Source organism: Perca flavescens, chromosome 4 (genome assembly GCF_004354835.1).
Source record: "Perca flavescens isolate YP-PL-M2 chromosome 4, PFLA_1.0, whole genome shotgun sequence".
NCBI lineage: Eukaryota > Metazoa > Chordata > Actinopteri > Perciformes > Percidae > Perca > Perca flavescens.
This window is the reverse complement of record NC_041334.1, coordinates 35,419,680-35,436,954: the sequence shown is the minus strand read 5'-3', so window position 1 is coordinate 35,436,954 and position 17,275 is coordinate 35,419,680.

Below are 17,275 nucleotides of genomic sequence, written 5' to 3'. Positions count from 1 at the left end.
AACATTCTTAATATCTGAGCTACATTGAAGTGTGTTATAAAATGTATTAATTCTTTATAAATGCTTATACATTGCTTATAAATGCTAATTAGGGTGTTCAAATAAAGTGTTACACATTATATACCCCAGAAAAATTGACTCTTAATGTCACACTATTGGCAGTAACGGACTTGGCTTTGTGTGCATCAAGAAATGCTGATGAAGAAATGGTTTAAACACTGTCTCATACTATTGGTTTTCTTTGTGTATAGAGATGTCAGGAGATGCTGCAAGAAAAATGTCAGTGAATGTCATGGACCCTTTAGGGAGACCTGTGTCCTGTGCTGAGAATGATGGACAGAGGAGGGTGAAGCATTAGTCTGGCATTTGTTAAACCTGCACATACAAACTGCTACTCTGAAACATCCACTGCCGTCCTTTTATCGGCACAGAACGGAAAAGCCTTTATACCGTCGCAGCGGGTAGCCTAGTAAAAGACCGGAAATCAGCTCAATGGGACAGCTATCAATGAAAGCTTTTCAAAGCGAGTCCTAGAGCCTGCGCTGTGTGACATCCCAGTAGCCTGTTTCCATGACAACCCCTCCTTCCATCAACCTGCGGGTGCTGGCAGCCAAGTGAGAGAAGTCCCCAGAGCCTGAAATACCACTGACAAGGTCGACACCCCCGCAGGTGGGAAACCACTAAAACATCATGTCCGCTTTCAAAGGTGTGGAGCGAGAAAAGCTGAAGGTGAAGTAGAATGGCACAGAGTGCTCCTCAGCTGGGCTTCATGCCTCTCTTTCTTCCGTCATAAAGGTCTTGTTTGTAGGATTTAGGGTGATCGATAGGCAAAAATTTAATATAATATTTATAAATAACTATGTTTTCATGTGGGTATAATCACCTAGAAATAACAATTTTGGTGTTTTCACTGCCTTGGAATGAGTCGTTTATATCTACATTATGAAGCAGCTTCTCTTCCACGGAGTCCCCCATGTTGCACCGTCATGTTTCTACAGTAGCCCAGAACAATTGGCGTTTTGTGGATAGATATGAAGGCAAATATGATGCAAAATGTGAGAGCTAGTAGGCTTTATGTGAGCACTTGTAGAATACGATGTGCAAACTTGTAGATCAAAAATCTGAACTTGTATGTTCAAATTTTCACTTGTACAAAATATTCACACACATGTAAGCTGAATTTAAAGTCACAGAAATAATAAAAAACACATGAGAGCTTGTAGAAAATAGTAAAAAGTAAAGTAAAAAAAAAATGTCACAAATGTGTAGATTGATATTTACATAAATACAATTTCCCTGACTTTTGCAACATTTCTTGTGGTGCAAAGAAAACTGTACATATATTGAAGGTCCCATGGCATGAAAATTTCACTTTATGAGGTTTTTTAACATTAATATGAGCTCCCCCAGCCTGTCTATGGTCCCCCAGTGGCTAGAAATGGGGATAGGTGTACACCGAGCCCTGGGTATCCTGCTCTGCCTTTGAGAAAATGAAAGCTCAGATGGGCCGATCTGGAATCTTCTCCTTATGAGGTCATAAGGAGCAAGGTTACCTCCCCTTTCTCTGCTTTGCCCGCCCAGAGAATTTGGCCCGCCCATGAGAGAGAGACATCATGGCTTTCAAACGAGCAAAGTGGCAGTTGCACCAAGGCTGAATTTTGGGAAAGAGACCTCAGATACAGTATTAGGGGAACACTAAGGTCTATATAAAAGCATCCAAAGAGCACCATGTTGTGGGACCTTTAACCAATCGTTCCTGCAGAGGTTCACAGTTACTGTGCAGAAAACATTGTTGTATATGTATTTCTTCAGCACAGTGCACCCTTGCACGAATAGTTCCAGTTTACCCTGTGAGATTGAAATTGTAATTCTATTTTAAACCAAATACAAGAGCCTCCCCCAAAGCTGAGTGCAGTCATAGGCAGCTAAGTACATGAAACTGAAGTGAGAAAAGCCGACAGCATTTTACTGCCTTTGGTAATCCACACAGCACTCAGCTTGTGATGGCTCAGAGTGCACTGGCTCCTTGCTACCTGTATTTAGTGGGAATGCTGTTCAACAGCATTCCAACTATTGTTATTCGGTTCTTTATTTTTTCTTATTATTATTATTCCGTACGTTTTTTGGCTCTCTGTAACTTCTGCATACTTTCACCTATTTAAACCATTCAACTTTTCAAATGTTCACCTCTTTCAGCTAATGATGACACTTCTTCAACTTCTTTTCTACTATTTATACTTTTTAAAATTTTAAGCTTTTTAACACTTTTTTTTTAACATTGAAGTGAATGAGAGCAGGCTTCAACTCCTTAAAATCTTCTTCTGCTTCAAAAGGTATCTCCTCCTACATTCTTCCACCTACAGACGTGATTCAAACTTTAAAATGTTCAAAAATATTCAGCTATCCAGTTCTATCTTTTCAGTTTGATATCTTTTACAGTTTTTGTTAAAAAGCTGTTTAAGTTTAGTGATCTTTTCAGGAAATGTTATCGATTAAACAGAGTGTGTATGTGGCTGGTTAGAGTGATGATGTCATCGCTCAGAGGGTGAAGCTTCAAAAAAGATATCTTTGTCCCTTCTCAATAAATTGCTCGTACACCCACAATGTTTACCTGTCATACACAATGTATACATCAAAACGTAGGTATTTTTGTCTAGTTTCAGACGATCTGCTCAGTTAAGCGATATGTCGTATACTTTGGGCTCAGCAAGCTTCCAAATGACAAGAGTTTCAAATTCTTTTCCATCCGCTGCAATGGTAAACGTCCTCAATATTTTCCAGCGAAACTCTGAATGAACCACTTTATTAAATCGCTGAAATGCCCACAATTTTAACTTTATCAGCATTAATTTTAGATGGAGACGTTCACAAAGGCTTCCTGTTTCCCACGGTGAAGTCACTGTATGGATAGCGTGTACTGTTTTGGAGTTATTAAGGCTTGTTTGAAGAGATCTTTATCAGCTTTCTCAGACTGGATCTCACTGTATACCAATGTTTCTCCTTTACCAGGTGTGCTAATTATATATCAAAGGAAGGCCAAGGCTTGATTACAGCTGGAGGAATACCTGCTGCTCCTCCTTCTAGCATGACACAGCACTTTTTCATTACAATCACAGATAGGAATAGAACAACAACAGGTTAGAATTGGTTCTATTTACAATATATTGTCTGTCAGTCTCTCAGTCTGTCTTTCTATCTCTCTGTCACTCTATTTCTCTCTTTCTGTCTCTAACTCCCGTCTCTCTTTTTCCCTCTCTCTCCTTCTCTCTCCATCCCTCCTTCTCCCTCCCTGTCTCTCCCTCCCCCTCTCTCTCTTTCTCTCTCTATCCCTCTCTCTCTCTATTTCTCTCTCTCTTTCTCTCTCTTTGTCTCTCCCTCTCTCTCTCTCCCGCTCTCTCTCTTTCCTCTCTCTGCCTGTCCCTCTCTTTCTCTCTCTCTCCTTCTCTCTCCATCCCTTCTCCCTCCCTGTCTCTCCCTCCCCCTCTCTATCTCTCTTTCTTTCCCCCTCTCTTTCTTTCCCTCTGCCTCTCTCTCCCTCTCTATCCCCCTTCTCTCTCTATCCCTCTCTCTCTCTCTCCTTCTCCCTCTCTCTTTCCTCTTTCTCTCTCTTTGTCTCTCCCTCTCTCTCTCATCCCCCCTCTCTCTCTTTCCCGCTCTCTCTCCCTGTCCCTCTCTTTCTCTCTCTCTCTCTCTCTCTCCTTCTCTCTCCATCCCTCCTTCTCTCTCCCTGTCTCTCCCTCCCACTCTCTTTCTCTCTTTCTCTCTTTCTCTCTGTCTCTCTGTTTGTTATATGCAATGGATACAGCTGATAATAAGTCTTTTTAGTCAATGTATTGAAACTTTCACTTTTGACAGTATTACAGCTTCCAGCTTTTCTACAAATGTATTTCAGCTCTTAACTTATGTGCAGTTCAGCTTCCAACTTCCAAGTTTTTCAGCAGTGTGGTGCAATGCATTTGAGATTTTTCAAACAATTTGTTCCATATTTCTGCATTTTCATCAATGTTTCTCACAGCATTTGTAAGTCTCCCATACTTATTCATAATTCCAGTTAGAAAATAAATTATTTTATACATTAGTGGTGTTATTCAACTTTTCAATGAAATTCATACTTATTAAACCAATTTCCACTTTTTCAACTATTCTCACTACTTCAACTTCATATGGATTTAAGCTATTCAACCAGTTTAGCTTTAGCAATTCAGCTATTCAGCTTTCCCACGCATTTTCTGCAGGAAATGCATTTTCTAGTTGGACAATGTGATGATAAGTGATGATCATCAACAGGGTTCAACAGAAGGTCATCTCACATGGATTGATTATCCAAGACCGAATGAGGAGACATGCATAACCAAAGTCATCATGGCTTCTTGTTGGGTGTAGGCTCACGAACACAATGGCCCTGCCTCGGTTATTTTGTTGTGGAGAGAGTGTGGGTGTGACTTCACACCTCTTACTGAGAGAAAACTGGCTGCCCTGCAGAGACAGCACCTGTGAGGCTATTTTCTTATTATTCGCAAAATCTCACACTTACAAAGGTAAATCTAACTACTCGCAAAGCATGTTACCCAGCAAGCATTTCATGAATGATGCTGTGCAGGTGGTGAAGTTGAAGCTCTTGGTTTTGCCTGAACTCCAGCAATTTTTATGGTACTTTTATTTTAATTTATATGTGGAAAAATGTCAGCTTTGGAAAAAAAAGTATAATTATCAAATACCTTCTGTTTCTCATTTATCAAACCTAGAATTAGAGCATCGCTGCTTTACACGGTGGCTCTATGACATTGTCGGTTTGTCGGTCAGTCCACCACTTTGATCCTGACTAATATATCTCAACAGCTATTGGATGTATTGCCATTATACATTTACAGTCCCGAGATGATGTATCCTAAAGATTTTGGGGTGGGGGATCCCCTTACTTTTTGTCTAGAGTCACCAGAAGGTCAAAGTTTTCACTTATCCAGTAAAATATCGCTGGACGTCACAGTCTTCTGAACGTAGTCATACTGAGAAATCCGGAGAGAGTTGTGTGGAGCTAATAGTCTTAATTAACTTTGTAGTAACTCATTTGGCAATGGCTTGAATGTAACGGACGTTCATTAATATAAAAACGTTACGCACTAAAGCTTTAAGCCAAAGCTCCACTGTGCCATAGTACAGCCTCAAAATGCTGGTACAGAGGCTGTAGACTCTTGGTCTTGATGAATTATGTTTACATGGGTTTTCAGCATTGGTGCCGAACATTGTGTTACCACCATGTATCTGGGAGTTGTATTTTCCTGGCACAGTTTGAAGGCATGGAAACCCTTTCCTGTAAACACCAATCTAGAGTATACAAAGATATGTGCAGAGTGTGCCTTCCTCATCTTACATTAGTTTTTCTATCGCAATGCAAACAGCCTGTTTCAGGAATGGTCTCTAAACAGCCAAAACAATTATGAAAATGGTGGTAAAACAAATGCAGTCTCTGCAGTATAGGGGCAATGAGGTGAGTTCCAACAGCGTTAACAAAACTGGAAATCTCTCATTTATGAGTGGTGGGCCATCTCTCTACGGCATGGAGAATCTGATCCAGGTTTGAAGATGACATTGTTTATTTTGTTATTTTTTGGGGTAGTGTGGAATACAATCACAAGGACAGAAATTTAGTTTCACTTGTTTTTGTTGTGTAAATGATTGTATTGTGATGAGATTATTGCTTCTATGCTATTTTACAGTAATCATGGAGGTGTACTGTGGGAAAAATCACAATAGAAGTGTGGAAACATAAAGCATTTTGGTAATGTAAATCATCTGTTAAATGCATAATGAATTGTTGGAAGGATTGTTCTGGTGTATTCTCCCAGGGCCCAATTAAACCGCTTCGCTTTTTGCCTGCAGCATACTGTAAGTATGAATGTGTGGTAAGTCTTAGTGCTGACATAGAGGCTTTGGTTGCTCATTTCCATCCTGTTAGACATAGCTCTTTCTGTCACGGATGTCTTTATTCTATTCAAACAGGCATGTACAATGCTCTGTAGTAATGAAAGTCACAATCCATGGGTAAAAATTGTCTAATTTCAGAAACAGAATAAGCCTACAGAATAAACAAAAGACTGTTTTAATAAGCACACACATTCTTGTTTCACTGGGAAAACAATGTTACAGCCAACGCTCTGCTTTGACTGTCATGGAGGTGAAACAACAATGGGACAATACAATCAGAGGTGGCCTCACTTAATTACTCTATTGATTGCCTGGTCATCAAAATAGTACAAAATGTTCTCCTATATGTGCATGTGTGTGTGTGTGTGTGTGTGTGTGTGTGTGTGTGTGTGTGTGTGTGTGTGTGTGTGTGTGTGTGTGTGTGCAAACAGTAAGTGGCCACACACATGCATGTGCTCTTTGTTTGGATTTTTTGCATTAGCGTTACAACAAATAAAAGCCAGCAGATTTTAATTCAATTCAATTCAATTTTATATATAGTATCAAATCATAACAAGAGTTATCTCGAGACACTTTACAGATAGAGTAGGTCTAGATAGACCACACTCTATAATTTACAAAGCCCCAACAATTCCAGTAATTCCCCCAAGAGCAAGCATTAGCAGTGGCTGTTGCGACAGTGGCGAGGAGAAACTCCCTTTTAGGAAGAAACCTCGGCAGACCCAGACTCTTGGTAGGTGGTATCTGACAGTTCGGGGTGTGATGAACAGTAGCAATAATAGTCATAATAAAGATAATGGAACAGTGACTACAATGGTAGTTGTAGTAGTTCATGTCATAGCAGGGCACAGCAGGGCGTTACAGGATGTAGCGTGGCACAGCAGAGCGTGGGTGCACGCAGTGGACGCAGCACGGCATCGCAGCGCGTAGCAGGGTGTAGCAGGACCACAGCAACAGCTGCACCCAGGAACCAGATCTTGGTGCCACGGAAATATTCTGGGTAAAAAAGAAACAAAAGGACTCCAAGGAGTAAACTCCCCAGAGCTAGGTTAGTAACAAGCATTTCTGGGACAAGGATGCACACTAAAGGAAACAATGAAAAGAGAGAGGAGAGAGCAGCTCAGTGTGTCATAGGAAGGAAGGAATTTCCCCGGCAGTCTAGAATTATAGAATTATAACAGCATAACTAAGAGAGGCAGGAGAGGCTTGTATAGCAATATTTCCAAACATATTTTGGCCTGACCTTATGCTGCTTCTGACTTTCCCTTCAGCACAATGGTGACATTAGAAGGCAGGTAAGAAAAGGTCGACCATCTGTTGACTAACAAAATCCACATTGGTCTTGCCTTTATTAAGCTCCTTATTAACATTAGAACATGAGAGACAGTAAGCGTTCTCACTGCTTTATTTTGTTAGGTAGACAGTGTGTAACTTTTATGATATGACAAAGTATCATGTTCTCAGGAGCTGAGACAAAAGGCCATGATTTTACTCATCAGGCATTTCCGAGCTCAGAGTTATAAATGGATTGGTCAGGTTTAGAACATTTTTTTGTTAGCCATGTTAGCAGTTAGGCCCTAGGGATGACATTGTTGATCTCTTAGTTGGTTAGTCCATCATTTTGGTCTGAAGTATCTCAACAACTATTGGACTGATTGAACTTACATTTGGTACGGACACACACATGGAGATCAGCAAAAAATTCTGGCAGGAAGACTTCTAAACTTAATCACATTTCTCTCTCTTCTAAAACTGAACAGCTGGTAGAGGCGTTCACTTTTATCTAATCAATCAGAAGCGGCCTTGAATTTCACGAGCCAATCACAGCATGACATCCCTGTTTTAAACTTGTCTCTCTCTCTGCTGCTCTGTTGTCATTTCAGGCTAAGAGCACAACCCTCCTCCCTTTGCTCCTCCGGTCTTCATCTTGCACAGCTCCTGGTTCCTCGTTCGGCAGGACTGCCATCGGCTCCTCGGTTCGGTATTCGGGTTCCTCACACCACCATCAGTGTCTAGACTCCATCGGGGGATCAGCTTCTGGCTGTCTAACTCTAATGTTGGGGACCAAGAAGCTGGTTAAACCTGATTTAACCAAAAAGGCCTCAGATTGAGCTGACCAGAGAGACAAAGGAATCGTCGCCTGTATGTAAACCTCAAAGCCTGGTTAATTCACACCTCTATGTGAAAGTCCCAGCCAGAAGGGACAAGCCTCACAACTGGCAGGAAGTCAAAGAACTACAAGATTGTAGTCTCGACACTTTCAAGAGTTTTGAGTCTTCCTATTGGGTCAGCGGGACCATACTGAGCCATCTATTCCTCTAGCTCTGAGTAGTGATGACTTCATGAGCTTCTTTAATGATAAAATTACAACAATTAGAGATAAAATTCATCACCTTTTGCCCTCAACTTCTAATGGTTCACCTTTCAACGCAGGACTGCTAGAAAGAACGACTAGACCTGACATTTACTTAGACTGTTTTTATCCTATAGACCTTCAACAACTAATGGTAAAGGTATCTTCAGCAAAGCCATCTACCTGTCTCTTAGACCCCATCCCAACGAGATTACTCAAAGAAGCATTACCTGTGGTTAACACCTCTCTACTAGATATGATCAATATGTCTCTATTAACAGGTTATGTACCGCAGTCATTTAAAGTAGCCGTGATAAGACCTCTTCTGAAAAAACCCACCCTCGATCCTGAGGTCTTAGCAAACTATAGACCTATATCTAACCTTCCCTTTCTCTCCAAGATCCTTGAGAAAGTAGTTGCTAATCAGTTATGTGATTTTCTCCATAGCAACAGCTTATTTGAAGACTTTCAATCAGGATTTAGAAAGCACCATAGCACAGAGACGGCACTGTTGAAAATTACTAACGACGTTCTAACTGCTGCAGACAAAGGACTTGTCTCCATACTTGTTTTATTAGATCTTAGTGCTGCTTTTGACACTTTTGACCATACAATCCCGGAATTAAAGGAATTGCACTAAGCTGGTTTAAGTCTTATTTTTCTGATCAATCTCAATTTGTTAATGTTAATGATAAATCCTCTAAGTACGCGAGGGTTATGCATGGCGTTCCACAGGGCTCGGTGCTTGGACCAGTTTTGTTCTCCTTGTATATGCTTCCTCTTGGTAATATCATTAGGAAACACTAAATTAACTATCACTGCTATGCGGACGAGACCCAATTATACTTGTCAATTAAACCAGACGAAACAAGTCAGTTAGCTAAACTTCAAGCATGTATTAAAGATATAAAATCCTGGATGACCTATAATTTTCTAATGTTAAACTGTAACAAAACTGAAGTTATTGTGCTGGGCCCTAAACACCTCCGAACTTCATTATCTACAGATATAGCTACTCTGGATGGTGTTGTCCTGGCCTCCAGTACTACTGTCAGAAATCTAGGAGTTATTTTTGATCAGGATATATCCTTTAACGCCCATCTAAAACAATCATCGAGAACAGCCTTTTTTCATCTTCGTAATATTGCCAAAATTAGGAATATCCTGTCTCAAAACGAGGCTGAAAAACTGGTCCATGCATTCGTTACTTCCAGGCTGGACTATTGTAACTCCCTTCTGTCAGGTTGCTCAAATAAGTCCCTTAAGACTCTCCAGCTGATCCAGAATGCTGCAGCACGTGTTCTGACGAGAACTAAGAAAAGAAAACGCACCAGTGTTTTCATATCTGCAGTGAGAAGGAAATTGCGTTTTTCTTCTCAAAGTCGACTAAACTTGCCCCCTTGCTGCCTTTTTGGAGGGAAGTTTCTCCGTGGCCGCTGACGAGCGCCAGGGACCCGTTCTGTTTAATTTCTGTGGAAATCTATGGACAGGAATAAACGGACTGAACACACCCGTAAGAAGGCTTACGTCTGGCCAGAGATAGGTAGTGTGTTACCATTGTTGCCATTAATGTGATCTATATGTGATTATTAATCTTTTTCTGTGAATGTATCAGTGATCATGATACGGTTGATTAGGTTGTGTTAAGTAGCTGGGTATAACTGTAATCGCTACCTGCTAAGTCACTCCTTTCACGGAGTTTAGTTACTGTCCGCGAGATAATCGCGGTAAATCAGCTGTTAGCCACTGGAGTGGTTATCGATAACTAAGATCAGAGGGCCTCTTTTCTTTATACTTCTTCTCTTTCTTCTTTTACTAACACACACACACACACACGACAAAGGCTAGCCACGTAGCTCCCGAGCTAATGCTGCTAGCTTAGCCACGTGGAATCGGCTTACGTCCCTACCATACCAGGTAAGCGTGCGCGTTGCCTAGCAACCCCCCCCCCGGCTTCTTCAACCCCTCCTCGTGCACCCAGCATCACTACCGCCCTCTTGAGGCTAAATACTTATGTGCAGCTCAACGGAGTAGCCATTTTGTAGTTTTGTGTTAGAACTACATTTCGACACCGCCCCTCCTCTTTCACTCACTCTCTCTCTCACACACTCACACAGACACAGACGTGTCCGTGCTGCTTTGTTTTTGCTTTGTTTTTGGTTGTGATATTGTAAAAAGGTATATAAGTTTATTATTGAAGGATTATTGATTAGCTACTGATAATTGTGACGTTAATAAATCTTATTATACTTAAATAGCAGTTGCTTGTGATTATTTGTGTACTTATTGTAAGAATTGCTGGTTGAACCGGTCCGTGCTCGAAATCACCCGTTCCTTTGCTCCCTTTTAAAGGATTTTCACAGGAATGAGACTGTTCCACAGTTTGATTATTGGTCCCTGACTTGCAGGGTGGTGCCCCGTTTTGATTGTTTGTCGATTTGATATTTATCAAATACATATCAAATTTATATTGTTATTAATAACCATATTCATAACTTTATTAATATTGATAACAAATCTTTTGATAATTTGCCAATTATCAAATCTGTACCCTATGGGAATCCAACACTAACCTAAATATATATACCATTTAATTATGATGGAGTCTAATCTCCAAAGACTACATGTCATATCATGCATTCATACAATAAATCTTTGCATATCTGCAACAAAAGTCTCTCCTGATTGAAATGTTGCCTAGGTGAATCCTCAAGACTTTGGTGATCCAATGAGTTTTTCCTCTAGTGCTAGCAGCTGGTCAAGGTTTTCACTTACCCAGTAAAATGTATCAATGTCTAATGGAAGGAATGGCGTAAACAACTGTACAAACATTAATTGGGCCCAGATGATGAATCCTAATGACTTTGGTGATGCCCAGACCTTTCCTGTGGCACTACCATGAGGTTGACATTTGTGGCTTTGAGTGAGATGTCTTAACAACAATTGCTAATGGATTACTAGTGACATTTGGTTCAGACATTTATGTCCCCCTGAATTGTGATAACGTTAATGGAGATCCTCTACATGTAGCACCATCATTAACTCAACATTTCATTTCGATATAAGCATTTAGTTCAAAGCACCACTGTAAGTACAGCCTCAGTCCCAGTATGGCTTTAGACTCTTGTTTAGTTTACTTGAAGAGGAGCATGCAACCATTCAGTTTAACTTGAAAGACAAATATCTTAAATGTGGATTTAAGAAGTATAGTGAAACTACTTAACCAAAATAGAGACTGTGGCTGTCTTCATTTGAACAGTTTCTTCTTTCTGACAACCAACTATTTCTTGCCCCAGACGACAGCAAATATTTGCACAAAGGATCATATTATCTAGGTTACATTTCTAGGCGAGGAACACAAACAAGTTATCTTCCATTATTCAAAACCTTTTTCCATTTTCTATGATAATGACGCCACATTAAATGTGTCCATTGCTGTGTGTTGTAATCATTCTCCTCTGTGATTGCCGCAAATGGACTTCTTATAGACAGCCCATTTCATGCCTGTGTGCGTGCTGGAGGCAGAACGTAGTGACAGCTCGGAGAAATATGGATCCAGTTTAGTTGCATGATCATTTCTGATGATTGGCTTAAAACGAGCAGTGAACTGTGAGTGCACACACCGTTTCCTGTTACCACTGCCGATGGTTACAGATAATGTGAAAGCTGTGCCATTGTACCTCAGATCTACGGGGGTATCATGTGCTGTTCATAACCAATGGCTGACAGGTTGTCCTACTGCCACACTGGACCTGAACTGACCAGCAAGATTTAAATGAGAATGGTGTTTAACACTGATTTAATATAGGTTCCAGCTTGAGTTGAACACAGCAAACATGTATTTTAAACAAAGCTAAATGCAAACAGATTGTCTGAGGTGAGAGACTCTTTTGTCTTTCCACAGGACAATGGGTCCTGCCGAGAAAGTCTTCACTGATTATTACACCTCATTTCAAACACAGACACTGACCCATGGCTGGCTAAGTGGAAAAAGACAAAGGGTATTGATTGGATTGGAAGAACAGAACCTCAAGACATGCCTGGCTGACTTCATTTGTGAAAGCTGTGCATTGATTGCTGGAAATGATGCACTGCTGTGCTGGACCTTAACATTTGTAATCTTGTGCTAGTCATTTGATTTGATCATGCTGTATACTCTAATAACTTTATAATTAACTTTTTATAAATAACTTTACTGGGGCGCCCTGCTAGCTCACCTGGTTGAGCATGCGCCCCATGTACTAAGACTCAGCCCTCACTGCAATGTCCCGGGTTTGAGTCCGACAAGTCACCCTTTGCTGCATGTCTTCCCCCCTCCTTTCCTGTCTTCCTATGAAATAAAGGCCAAAATATTATCTTAAAAATGAGTAAATTTACCATTTTACACATTCCATGTTGCTTTCTTTGGATGCTTATGTTAACCTGAGAAATTACTGGATACAATTGTATGGTTTATTTTACAGATTTCACAGAATATGCTGGGCTGCCACATTCTAATAACGTCAAATTAACATTTCCTGTAGAAAGTTACTGCTACTTCGACATTGGTATAATGTAATAATAATGTCTGCCACATTCTGATAAAGGTTTGAGGATGTTGTCAATTTAATGTTCCTTGCAGAACTCTTTTCCACTGTACACATAATCACATAGATTCTTCTTGGCATATGATTTTACAGTTTTTTTCGATTGCTAAACGACAGTGGGTACAACTGGAGTCACATGTGCAAAACTCTAACTACAGTCTGCACAGCAGCATTTCACGTGGACCAAACCCTAGTTCGTTTTTCATTGCATGAACACAGTTTTCAAAACTCTACACACTTATCCCATGACTTTAACCACAACATGTACAACACTGTAGATTTACAGCACTTTGTTCAAATGCTAACACACTGCTTTCACAACTGCTAACCACACATTCAAAACAGAATGGATTTCAGTCTGGTGCCTAACAAACACTGCTGATTGGAATTTTAGCTGAAGGCCTATGCAGGTGTCTTGTTTTAGATTAGTTAGTGAACATATACGGTATTTATACAGAGAAAGTCTTTTTGTATACAAACACCAAATAAGAATGAAACAATTCTATACTGTACCGTTTGAGAGAAACAGGTAAAAGAGCAAAGATACCAACATGTCCAGGTCAGATGTCTGAGGTTATGTACACAGCTATAAAAAAAGTGAAAAACACTATATCTTTACAATAGTAAAACTGTGTTCTTACTGTTTTTCAGAAAGTAATGGAGGTGAAAGCAATGGAAACACCACATTCATTATTCGTATTTAGAGATGATGCAGACATCCAGTTTGATGAAGAAAACTTGCCACGTGATGCTGGAGAGAGGCAGAATTAGTCACACTCTTCTTTGGTACTGTTACGTATGTACCTTTAATTTTTTTCGCCCAGTAATTCCATAAATTACTAGAGACAAAATACTATATTGAAGAAAACTGTTGATGTTCATTCCTTCTTTTTTACCTTACGTAAAAATTGGTAGATTATACAATCTATATCTTTTCCTTAAAGAAACTATTGAGTTGTGTCAAGTCACTCAAATTGTTTAAACTGAATAGATGAGAAAGTTTGTAATTTGTGTATTGGTGGTATTGATGCTAGTGTGTTCTGAGTGACAGTGTGTGTTATCTCAGTGAGGATTGTGCATAGTGTTTGGCTGCACTGAGCAAAGCAAAGAAAAAAGTTTTAATGAAGGAATACAGATGTTGTTTAGCAGCAACAGTCTTGACAAACACTTGTCTCTTTGTAAATGTATATCAAACTTCATTCATTCTTTAAACTCGGAGTGAAGAGCTAAATACGTTGCTCGCCTCAGGAAGCTGATGAACCCCCTTGAGTCCTCACTTAATTGCTTTGCAAAATCTTGTCATGTGAGAAAATCCCACTGTCACTGCAGTTGCCTGGCAGCACAGGAAGCCAACCAGGAGTCTCGTAGGATGACTGCTGCAGGGGGTGCAAATACGGGCTGAAGTCATCTTCCTGCGAATCCTGTTTTCAGTCAAAAGTTTGAATGCAGTGACGTTTAGTTTGTTGGTTTGTGTACTTGAATCTTTCTTGTAGTTTTTCACCTTGATTTTAAAATACAATCCCTTAGTTTTCCAATCCTCTCTGCGGCTAATCAATGCATGTCTGCCTTCCTGTTTGTTTCACTGCCTTTGATGAACTTAGTGGAGTAGCCAGATGAAGCTTCATTGAAACCTCTGGGGTAAACTCATTATAACCATGCATACTCAGGCTGACAAAGGCAGATGAGGGAAACCTTTGAAAATTCTTTTGTTCTCCACTGTCAGATCAGACAAGAGTGGATCCACTAGGCCACGGCGCAGCTATCCTCACAAGCTGGGAGAAACATCGCAGCCAATTTGAGGCCAAGTCAATCAGCACAGTAGCAGAGGGAGTGCTGGACTGTTGTTGATAATCTCCCCAGAGAGCATGCTCTTTCATGCCTTTGGTTCATTAACTCCTCAACCAATTGTAGTCCAGCCAATCCAAGTTCTGCTCCTATGTTGATCTGTGTGTGTGTGTGTGTGTGTGTGTGTGTGTGTGTGTGTGTGTTTGAGGCCCATTAACAATCTGCCTCATCCTGAGCAAGGGAAGCTGTTTCAGCCACAGAATGAGAACCACAATGTCAAGACATACTAAAGAGGACAAGAGAACAAATGATGTGTACAAATGTGTTAAATAATTCAATCAATGGACACACCACAAATGAACCTGAAATCGTCAAAATGCTGTTAAATATCACACCAATATTTTTTAGATTGAACAATGGAAAAGATATGTGGTACATGAGGCAAATTACACAACTTTTTCACCAAATCCTTAAAAATGCAGTCATCAGAATTAGTATTCAGGCCTTAATTAAGGCCCAAAGACATGAAAGAACACAAGAATATGTGGGAGGAATGGTATCATGCCCCTAGCCCAATTTCAAATAAATTGTTTTTATATTAACATTTTGCTTTCACAAAATAAGTTGGAAATTAGGCAAGGCAAGGCAAGGCAGCTTTATTTGTATAGCACATTTCAGCAACAGGGCAATTCAAAGTGCTTTACATAAAACATTAAAGAGCAGTTAGAAGACAATTAACAATTTAAAAACATTAATAAACAAATTAAAAACATTAAAAGACAAGAATAAAATTGATAGTGCCGTATAAGAATAAAAGTTACAGTGCAGTATAAGAAATTAAAGTTAATAAAATAGATTATTTAAAGAAAAGCAACATCAAAAAGATAGGTCTTTAGCTTAGATTTAAAAGAACTGAGAGTTGCAGCGGACCTACAGTTTTCTGGGAGTTTGTTCCAGATATGTGGAGCATAAAAACTGAACGCTGCTTCCCCCTGTTTAGTTCTGACTCTGGGGACAACAAGTAGACCTGTCCCAGACGACCTGAGAGGTCTGGGTGGGTCATAATGTAGTAGCAGATCAGTAATGTATTTTGGCCCTAAACCGTTTAGTGATTTATAAACCAGTAAAATTATTTTGAAATCAATTCTTTGAGGCACTGGAAGCCAGTGTAGAGACTTCAGTACTGGACTGATGTGATCCACTTTCTTGGTTTTAGTGAGGACTCGAGCAGCAGCATTTTGAATCAGCTGCAGCTGTCTGATTGATTTTTTAGGGAGACCTGTAAAGACACCGTTGCAGTAGTCAAGTCTACTGAAGATAAAAGCATGGACAGGTTTTTCCAGATCCTGCTGAGACATAAGTCCTTTAACCCTTGAAATATTTTGAAGGTGATAATAGGCTGATTTTTTAATTATGTTAATGTGGCTTTTAAAATTCAGGTCTGAGTCCATGACTAAACCAAGATTTCTGGCTTTGTCTGTTGTTTTTAACATTGTCGTTTGAAGCTGAGCGCTGACTTTCAATCGTTCCTCTTTTGCCCCAAAAATGACCACCTCCGTTTTTTTCTTCATTTAATTTAAGAAAGTTCTGGCACATCCAATCATTAATCTGTTGAATGCACATATTTAATTGTTGTATTGGGCTATAGTTCCCTGGCGATAAGGTTATGTAAATTTGTGTGTCATCCGCATAACTATGGTAACTTATTATGTTGTTTTCCATAATCTGAGCCAGTGGAAGCATGTAGATGTTGAACAGAAGAGGCCCCAGAACTGAGCCTTGGGGAATTCCGCACGTCATATTTGTATGCTCAGATGTATAATTACCTATAGACACAAAGTAGTCCCTATTCTTTAAATAGGATTCAAACCACTTTAGTACTGAGCCAGAAAGACCAACCCAGTTTTCCAATCGGTCAAGCAATATGTCATGGTCTACCGTATCAAATGCAGCACTGAGATCAAGTAATACTAAGACTGAAATTTTGCCACTATCTGTGTTTAAGTGGATGTCATTAAAGACTTTAACAAGAGCCGTCTCGGTGCTGTGGTGTGGTCGAAAACCTGACTGGAAGGCATCAAAACTGTTGTTTAGCGATAAGAAAAAGTTGAGTTGTTGAAAAACCACTTTTTCTATGATTTTACTTAAAAATGGAAGGTTTGATATTGGCCAATAGTTGCTCATTAGTGTCGTGTCTAGATTGTTCTTTTTTAGGAGTGGCTTGATGACTGCAGTTTTCAGGGCCTGTGGGAAGATACCTGAGAGCAGAGACGTGTTTACAATCTGTAGAAGATCAGAAGCCAAACTGTTCGAAACATTTTTGAAAACACCCGTTGGTATCAAGGCAACAGGAGGAGGTTTTCAGATGTTGTATAATGTCCTCCGGGTTTTTAAGGTTGATCGTATGAAATTGTGTCATGTTGGAATTTGTTTTGCGTGCACACTGTGACAACACATATCCTGTACTTGATATGGAAGCACTGACTGTTTGTCTAATTTTCTGAATTTTGTCTGTGAAGAAGGAAGCAAAGTCATTGCAAGCCTTGGTGGACAACAGTTCAGATGCTACTGGTACTGGAGGGTTTGTTAATCTATCAACAGTAGCAAACAAAGCACGTGAATTATT